Here is a 7,880-nt window from a genome sequence, read left to right on the forward strand (position 1 = left end):
CCAGGGCCAGGAGAGCACATCCCCTTCTCATGCGGCATGGGCTGACACAGGGCAGTGTCACCTTGGTCATGGGGGACCCGGTAGGTGCAGCGGCACTGGGGTCCCCTCCCTGCAGGGCATGGCACTGAGCCTCCCCCTGTGCCCCCCCTGCTGCAGTGGGGGGTCCAGGCTGGACACCCCCCTTCTGCTGTGCTCCCCAGAGATGGCCCCATGGCAGCGGGGAGCTCAGGAAGGGCTGGGATCATCCCTCTCCTGGGGGCTAGAGCTGACCTGGGAGGTTTTGCACCCCCAGGAGAGGATGGAAAACACCTGGGGTGCGACTGCTCCCCGAGATGCCTCCTGGCATCCCTGCAGCTGCAGGGTGAGGAACAGTCCATGCCTTTCCCCGGGCTCACCAGGACCAGCAGCCACCATCGTCTCAGGCTTGACCACTGGTCTCTTTCTCCCCTCCCCTCCCATCACTGAGAATGTGGGATTCCTCTTTCTGCACTTTGATCTCTCCAATTTTTAGCTCATTCTGGCTGCCTTATAGGCACTAATCCCTCTGCAGGCATCGGGGAGAATCCACCTACACTCCATGCAGCAATCACTTAAGTCTTATTGTGTAAACAAAATCTCAAACACAAAATCCCTAATCCTTAATGGTTGAAACCTCCAATACCTGTTCCCCCATGCCCTGGCCGACAGAGGCTGGGAGAGGGGGAAGGTCACTGACATGTTTGTTCCTATCCTCAACCTCAGCCCGGATTAAACATCCGTGCACGCTTTTAACCTTGGGTTTTTCCTTTCTTTCCAGCAGTGCCCGTCGGTGAGCCGCCCCCGGCCCCCTCCCTGCTCCGGTGCATTTGTTCAGCTTAGGGGATCAAACTGGGTGACATTTGGAGTTGGGATATTTAAAATGCAAATCTCCCCTTGATAGGTAAGTGGAATTTGCTCCCTCTTATGAAGGGAACCTCCGGGGAGAGCCGAGCGCCACGGCCGGCCAGCTCTGAATGCAAAATCCAGCTGGAGGGGGAGGAATCACTGCCTCCCCCCCCATCCCAGCACTTCTGGGCAAACACTCGTGTGATAACCATCCTCATCACTGAGAAGGCGACCGAATTTCTCCTAAACACAACAGAGAGGTAAGAGCCGCGGGGCCGGCAGGGAAACCTGCAATATTTCTGGGTTACAGCCAGGGAGGGAGAAATCTCAGTGGCCGCTGGCGTAATCCCAGAATTGATGTTTTCTTCCTCTGCGCCCAGGGTGCTGCTGATGTATCATCGTCTCACCCTCCCAGCTCGGAAATTAAAGCTTTCGCCACTTTTCTCGCTGCAGAGGAACAAATGCGTGTCTGAGAGGGAGATTTACACTTTGCTTTACCTTTTGGAAATGGAGCGTGATTTTCCAGCGACTGCAGATGCTGGGCCTGTCCTGACGCATTGAGACGGGCTGTTGGGGGTTTGTGAAGGAGCCCCCTGCCTGCCCCCCTCCCGGCCTGCCTGCAGCAAACTGGGCGGGTTTACACCCAAAAGGGTTTGGCTGAGAGAAGGCTGCAGTCCTGCGTTATGCCCCCCCCCCCCCCCCGCCCCCTTGCCCACCCTCCCTGGGGATGCAGGCTTCGGGCTGGGCTGAATCACCTCCTGGCATGGTTGTTCTTGCAACCTGCTAACCTCCCCCCCCCCCCCCCCCCGCCCCCCGAAGGGAAGAGAACTGGAGCATCTTTAGGAAAAAACACTCAATTTGCTGCCAACCTCATCCAGGATGTGCCTGCAGACACCGGACTGCAGCTGGTTTAGGGGATGGGGGGGCTCGGGGCGGGGGGGGTGCGGGGGGCAGGGAAGTGTATAAACTGCAGCAGGGCTGGGATGGAGCGGAGAAGCCCTGGGTGGGCTGAGGGGGGGGTTCACCAGCCCTGGAACTATGCACAGGCAGCGGCTCCTTCCCTGCCCGCAGCTGACCTGCCTGCCCCCCGGCCTCACGCTCACCTAACAACAGTTTAACCAAAGGGGAAAATAAAGAAGAAAAAGTTCAGCCAGCTCTTCGAGCTGGTCCTGGGCTCCTGCAGCAGTGTCGGAGGGCAGGCTGGGGGCTTCCTGCAATCCACAATGTGCCGAGGAATATCTGGAGCGTCATAAATATACTCTGGGAATGGAGGAAAAGGGATTTGAATTTCAACTTTGATGCATAATGTGCTTTCTCTAAAAAAATCAGCCTTCTTGGCAGGGACCAGACAACTTCCCACTAAATCTCCTGGAGGAGCGTGTTGCCAGTTGCAGAGATAAAACCTCAATGAAACACAATTAGCTTCCACTTGGATTAGCCAAATTCACCTCTCTCCTCCCACCCAGTCACCCTGGCCCGGCAGTGGGATGGGGACTGCTCGGTGCCAACCCCCCCCGTGTCCCCAAACCCCGTTGGGACCGGGATGGTGGCTCTGCCCCGGGAGGAGGATAACCCTGTCTTCACGGTTAAGGGGAATGGATGTGTGATGAATGCACGAAAGCCGGAGCGCTGCAGGGCAGCCCCTGCCATCTCACTGAGGACAGTGGCTCATCACGGCTGGTTTGCTGCGGTTCTCTGCTGTTTGGAGGCTGGTGGGGAGCCTGGGGCAGGGTCCCCATATTGTCCCCCACAGTCCAGCCAGCTGGGGGGCACCACTGTCTCCTTTCCCTGCTCAGGCCCGAAGTGGGGAGAAGGGGGCAGAGGGGACCTGCTGGCAGTGAAGATTGCGGAGAGATTTTTTTCTTTAGGCAGGAATATCTTGAATATCGATTTTTTTTTTAAAGCTTATAAGCTAGGATGTTTTCTAGGCTTGGAGTTTTCAGTCTTATGCATCACTCATGGTGGGGATGTCTCACCCCTGTTTGGCCCAACTCCCCAGGTATCACGCTGAGCCCAGACATGTGTCAGCCTTGCGTGTGCCATGGGTGCCTTTTTGGAGCAGGCTCCTGCCTCCAGGCTGGGTCACGGTGCCCCAGAGCCAGGCTGGCAGGGAGAGAGCACAGAGGAGGTGGGAGAAAAACCTCGAGCCATCCTGGGGAGGGGAGCGCTCCCCCAGCCCCACAGCATCCGCCCCACCAGGGAGCAGCTGCCGGAGGGACCAAGAGATGATGGCAGGGCTCTGAGGGGAAACTGGCCTGTTAATCAAGAGCTTAATTACCCAGTAACGAACAGTGGACTTAGCTCAACCTTGAAGTAGGCCAAGCGAGTGAAGCGCCCTCGGGGAGGGCCAGGGGAGGTGAGCTGAGGGCACGCTTTGCCTTCTCCGTTATTTGCAAATATCTGCAAGATCTATACATAGAGAGAACAAAACCCTGCAGCCCCCTCGGTACCTCTGTCCCTGTTGTCGCCAAGGTGTCCCCCTGTACCCTCGCTGCTGTCCCCCACATCAGTCCCATCATCCTGCTCACGGGTGCGGGCAAGGGAGCTTCGGCCCTTCTGCTGCGCTCGGGGGGGTTATGGGGTGCCCAGCTCTCCCGCAGAACGGGATGGCTGCACATCTCAGCCTGGGGAATGAGGATGAATGACCCAAACGCAGCCCAGAGTTGGCACAGCCTGGGGATGTGGTGCCAGCGGGAGGACACGGGATGGGGACCACTTGTCCCTCTGGCAATATGACATACCCCAGGGAAGGGGTGGCCTGTGGGGTGGGCACTTCTGCTGGTGGAGGAGGGAGGGGAGTTTCTAAGCTGGAAAGGGAGAAGGATTTCTTTGGCTTGGCGTGTTTTGCTGCAGAAAGGCGGTTTCAGCTCCAAGGGTAAGGGAAATGAAACAGAAAAATGCCTCCTATTGAGCAAAAGGGATGGAGAGCCCTGCGTAATAGTGCTGTCTGCAGGGGCTTCTCGCTACGTATTTGCATCCAGCGCGGCCTCGTGCCAGTGCCTGGAGGGAGCTGTGCTATGGCGAGACGCCCCACGTGCTGCTGCAGGAGACAGGGGCTGGAGGGGACGAGCTCCTGGCCCCACAGCTCTGGAGTAGGGACAGCCACATCCATCACCCACCCCATGGATGACGGGCAGCACCTGGAGAGAGGGCAAGTGAACGCCCTCCATGCAGATCCCTGGGGAGGTTCCCTGGGGGACTGGGATCTCCCTAACGTGGGCTGAGTCAGGGGCATAAGGAGCCCCTGGAGAGGGTTCGGTCAAAGCCTGTGGTCAGCCCTGAGGGTCTCCTGACTGCTGGGACATGGACAGTGCCAGCGTGTCTGCTTGCCCCGCCTGCATCTGCATGGCCCCAGGAAACAGCCCCAGCAGAGACACGGATCCCAGCAGGAATGCTGACCCCAGCAGGGATCTCGACCCTGGCAGGGACCCTGAGCCCAGGCAGGGCACAGCTGCGGGTGTTCATCTGGGGATGCCCAAGTAGTCGTGATGAGTGTGTGCAAAGAAAGAACATTTGCTCTGGAGCTTTCCCAAGTAATTCATTCTCCAAGAAATTAATTATCAGCGGTGGTGCTGCGTTTAATCAGCATCAGTCCCTATGTGCCTGGGGTCGGAGGGCGTTGCTGCCTCTGCCTCCACCAGCTCTGGGTTCCTGCTGGCGGGGAACTGGAAGCAGGGAGAGCAGATCAGGCCGGGAGCGTGCGGCCCCGGCAGCTGTGCAAACACCACCGGGGCGGCAGCACCCTGCCAGCCCTGCCCACGGTGGGTGGCTGGGCTGTGACAGGGCAGCCCCAGTGCTGAGAGCAGCTCAGACGCCTGTTGGGAGAAGTCCCAAGGGTGACCATTGGGCTGGGAGCAGGAATAGAGCTGGGGAGATGGTAGCCTGCAACCCAGCACCCCATCCTGCATTGAGGACAGCAAACCCGCATGGGCAGCGTGCACAGATGTGTGTGTTTGTGTGTGTGTGGCACACCGGGGAGGCAGCTGTTGCAATGTGTGTTTGCTAGGGGACACACGGGGGCATCTGTTCCAGCAGAGCTGCCTCTGGCATCCATCTCCCTGACAAATGGTGTTTGGTTTGGTGGCAGAGCCTTAATGAAAGCGGTGCCGGCTGCAGGCACGGGGAAGGGAGCACCTTCCTGGAGGACGCACTAGGAGAGAAAGGAGGAGAAAAGGACAAAAGGATGCTGGATGCAGCCCTTGGTGATGGCCAAATGGCTCCCTGGCAGGACCGCGTCTCGCCGCCTGGCCGGGGGTGCCCGGCTCTCTGCAGCCCGCCCTGCGCAACGGGGTCTCGTGCTACCGGAAGAAGGTGTGTTGCTAGTGGGGGGCAGGGTCTGGGGGTCCCCTTCAGCCCATTTTCTAGGTGTGAGAAGGTTGGTGTGTGGGGTCAGGCTGGTGCTGGGTGGGTGTTGTGGGGCTGTGTAGCCCCCAAGCTGTAGGGTAGCAAGCTGGAGGCACTGCCTGCATGCAGCACGGGCTGCTGCCACCCTGGGCTGCAGGTCTTGGGCTGTCTGGGATGATGCTCTCCCAGCAGAGCCAGGACACTGGGTGTCCATGGCTGGACAGATAGACACGTCTCTGCTATGCACCGGCAGCTCCAGGTGCAGCATGCCACCCCAGCGCCTGGGGACATTGAAGCTCTGGGGCCATCAGGACCTCAAGCTAAGGGTGGACTTTTTGGAGATGGGAGGTAATTGGGGGGGTTTGGGACCTCTGGCTCCCTGGGGGAGCTGGAGAGCCCTTGATTTGGGGACAATGTTCCATCATACTTGTGCCCTCTAGTGGCTTTGTCCCCTCTCTGGTCCGGCCCCACAGCCACCATCCCAGTGCCACAGCCATGCTCCTGGTCCCTTGGCCACTATCCCACGGTGGCCGGGGTCAACCTGGCCCTGCACCTCCAGCCTTGGCATTCACGGGCAGTGGGGAAACGCTGGGCAAGAAGGGCTTGGGTCAGGCCAGGAGCGCACCTTGGCACTGCGTGACACTGTCCGCATGGTCATCTCCTTCAGGCTGGAAGGGAGTGCTTCTCCTTGGTTTTAAGATGGTTTGGCATGGAAACTTAAGTTTCAGATCTGGAGGAGAGGCAATGGATCCCAAAACCTTTCCAGAGACTTGAATCGCCAGCCCAAACTGTTGGGTGAGTGACCCCCAAATGCATTTTATTCCAGAAAAGCAAATCTTGAGATTTCTAACACAAAGTTTCTCATTTTTTGACTGCTTGGGGCTGTTCACTACCTTTCTGTCTCCTCTGTATTTAATTACGACAGCCTGAAAAAAACTCAACACTCTTTTTTCTCATTCTACTGATGTTTCTCTTTTATCTAAAAGAAATAAAACACTCCTTTGCATCCGGCCCACGGCAGCCACTGCTTCTCAGCTGCACTCCTCGGGGAGGGGACGCCGAGATGCCCTGTGGCTGCTCCTGCCTCCCGCATGCATCTCCTGTTCCCCACATCTCCTCTCTGCATGTTTTTGGACCCTACCCAGAGCTGCAGAAAGGATGAGAAAGGTGGTTTGGTGGGAGAAGCCCAGCCAGGCACCGTGGGTCCCTGGGGTGGCTGGTGGAGCAGGGTGAGAATGGAGTCCCGTATATCAGGGCGGTGTGAACTCCCACGTCCCCCACAGGGACAATGGGGTGGTGGTGTCCCCATGCACTTGGCAGCTGTCCCTGTCTGCGCTCCCACTGCTAGCAGGGGGATATCTCCTATCTGAGAAAGCAGATGTTTGTTAGGAGCTTCCTAAACAGTTTCTCTTCCCTCCTAGAATTGCTGCTTGGAGAGAGAATTAAATTCTCTTTTGTTGTCGGTTTAGGGGAGAACAAAACCAAATGTCACCTGGAGAATTTCCTGCTGTTGCACCCCTGGGGCTAGCACCACTGCCCCAGGAACAGGATTAACCTGTCACCGAAAGCCACCATAATCAATGGTCCCCAGGGGATCAGATAGATGATCGATGCTGGGATTAGCTTGCTCGATGGCTGCGGTGACAGCAGTGACCTGGAGCGGCAGCTTCTCGCTGCCTGTGCTTGCACTGAGCCAACCCACCCCCATGGCCTCTGGTCCATGCACTGAGTGGTGTCAGGCCTCAGCCAGCCCGGTGAGGGGTGAGGGGCCAGCAGAGCTGCAGATAGCAACTGCCACAGATGTTCTGCATTTTGGCTTTCTCCCCCTTCCAGCCTCGTTAGTATTGAAATTAAAAGCAAGTGTTTGTGAATTGGTAGCTGTTCTCCAAGACCCTAATTAGCAAATCTCTTCATTCCCTGGGGCTGCAATCTAATAATAATAAAAAAAACCCAACACCAAAACAAGCCCCAAACCTTGTTTGATGGATTGGGAGCGCTACTGGAACAGTCGGAAGCGGCTCTTCCTGCTTAGTATGGTAATTAAACACTTCAATTGCAATTATTTTTGCAATTAGATAAGTCTCTAATTGTTATCATAGGTGGTGGGGGTTTGGGTGTGTGTTTGCCAGTTCTTCCTCCCTGAGCTGGACTGAAGTGTGGATGCTACAGGAGTTTTAAGGCCTGTTCTTGTCTAGTTTGTTTGGTGAAGATGAGTCCTCTGTGTGCTTGGCTGTGGGGACCCGTTTCCTGGCTGTGCAGAGGAAGGTGCTGATGAGGTAATGTGTCCTTCTGCTGTGAGGTGCTCACCCCAGGGGGCTTGTAGCTCCCTGTCCCCTGGCTACATGAGGGAGGACCAGGGAGGGGATGTGTCCTCCCAGGGCATCACCTTGCTGCAGGCTTTTTCCTGCCCACTGGTGCTTTGGTGGGGCTCGGTGCTGCCCAGACTGGGTGCTGTGGGGCACTGGGGCTGCAACTCACGCCCCGGCCCTCCGCGCTCTTTAGAAGCCATTTGCTCTTTGCAATCACTGCTTACTGGTGGAAGCCAAATCCATTGATGTGCAAGCGGTAGGTACTGAGACTAACCGCTGCGGTCGCTCAGGGGGTGGCAGGGGGATTGGGGAGCTGAGCGGGATCCGCTGTGCCGGGTGGGAGGGGAGCCCTGCCCGAGCCGT

General features: G+C 57.5%; 1 protein-coding gene across 1 annotated transcript in view; it reads left to right on the top strand.

Annotated features, from left to right (window-relative positions):
• The first annotated feature begins 1,039 nt into the window (after positions 1–1,039).
• LOC142603824 (serine protease inhibitor Kazal-type 5-like) overlaps positions 1,040–7,880 on the top strand; it is a 114,546-nt gene continuing 107,705 nt past the window's right edge. Inside the window, exon 1 of the mRNA XM_075766361.1 lies at positions 1,040–1,124. The gene's annotated coding sequence lies outside the window, so the exon portion shown is untranslated. The remainder of the gene's footprint in view (positions 1,125–7,880) is intronic.

The sequence above is a fragment of the Balearica regulorum genome, chromosome 14 (genome assembly GCF_011004875.1).
Source record: "Balearica regulorum gibbericeps isolate bBalReg1 chromosome 14, bBalReg1.pri, whole genome shotgun sequence".
Taxonomy (NCBI): domain Eukaryota; kingdom Metazoa; phylum Chordata; class Aves; order Gruiformes; family Gruidae; genus Balearica; species Balearica regulorum.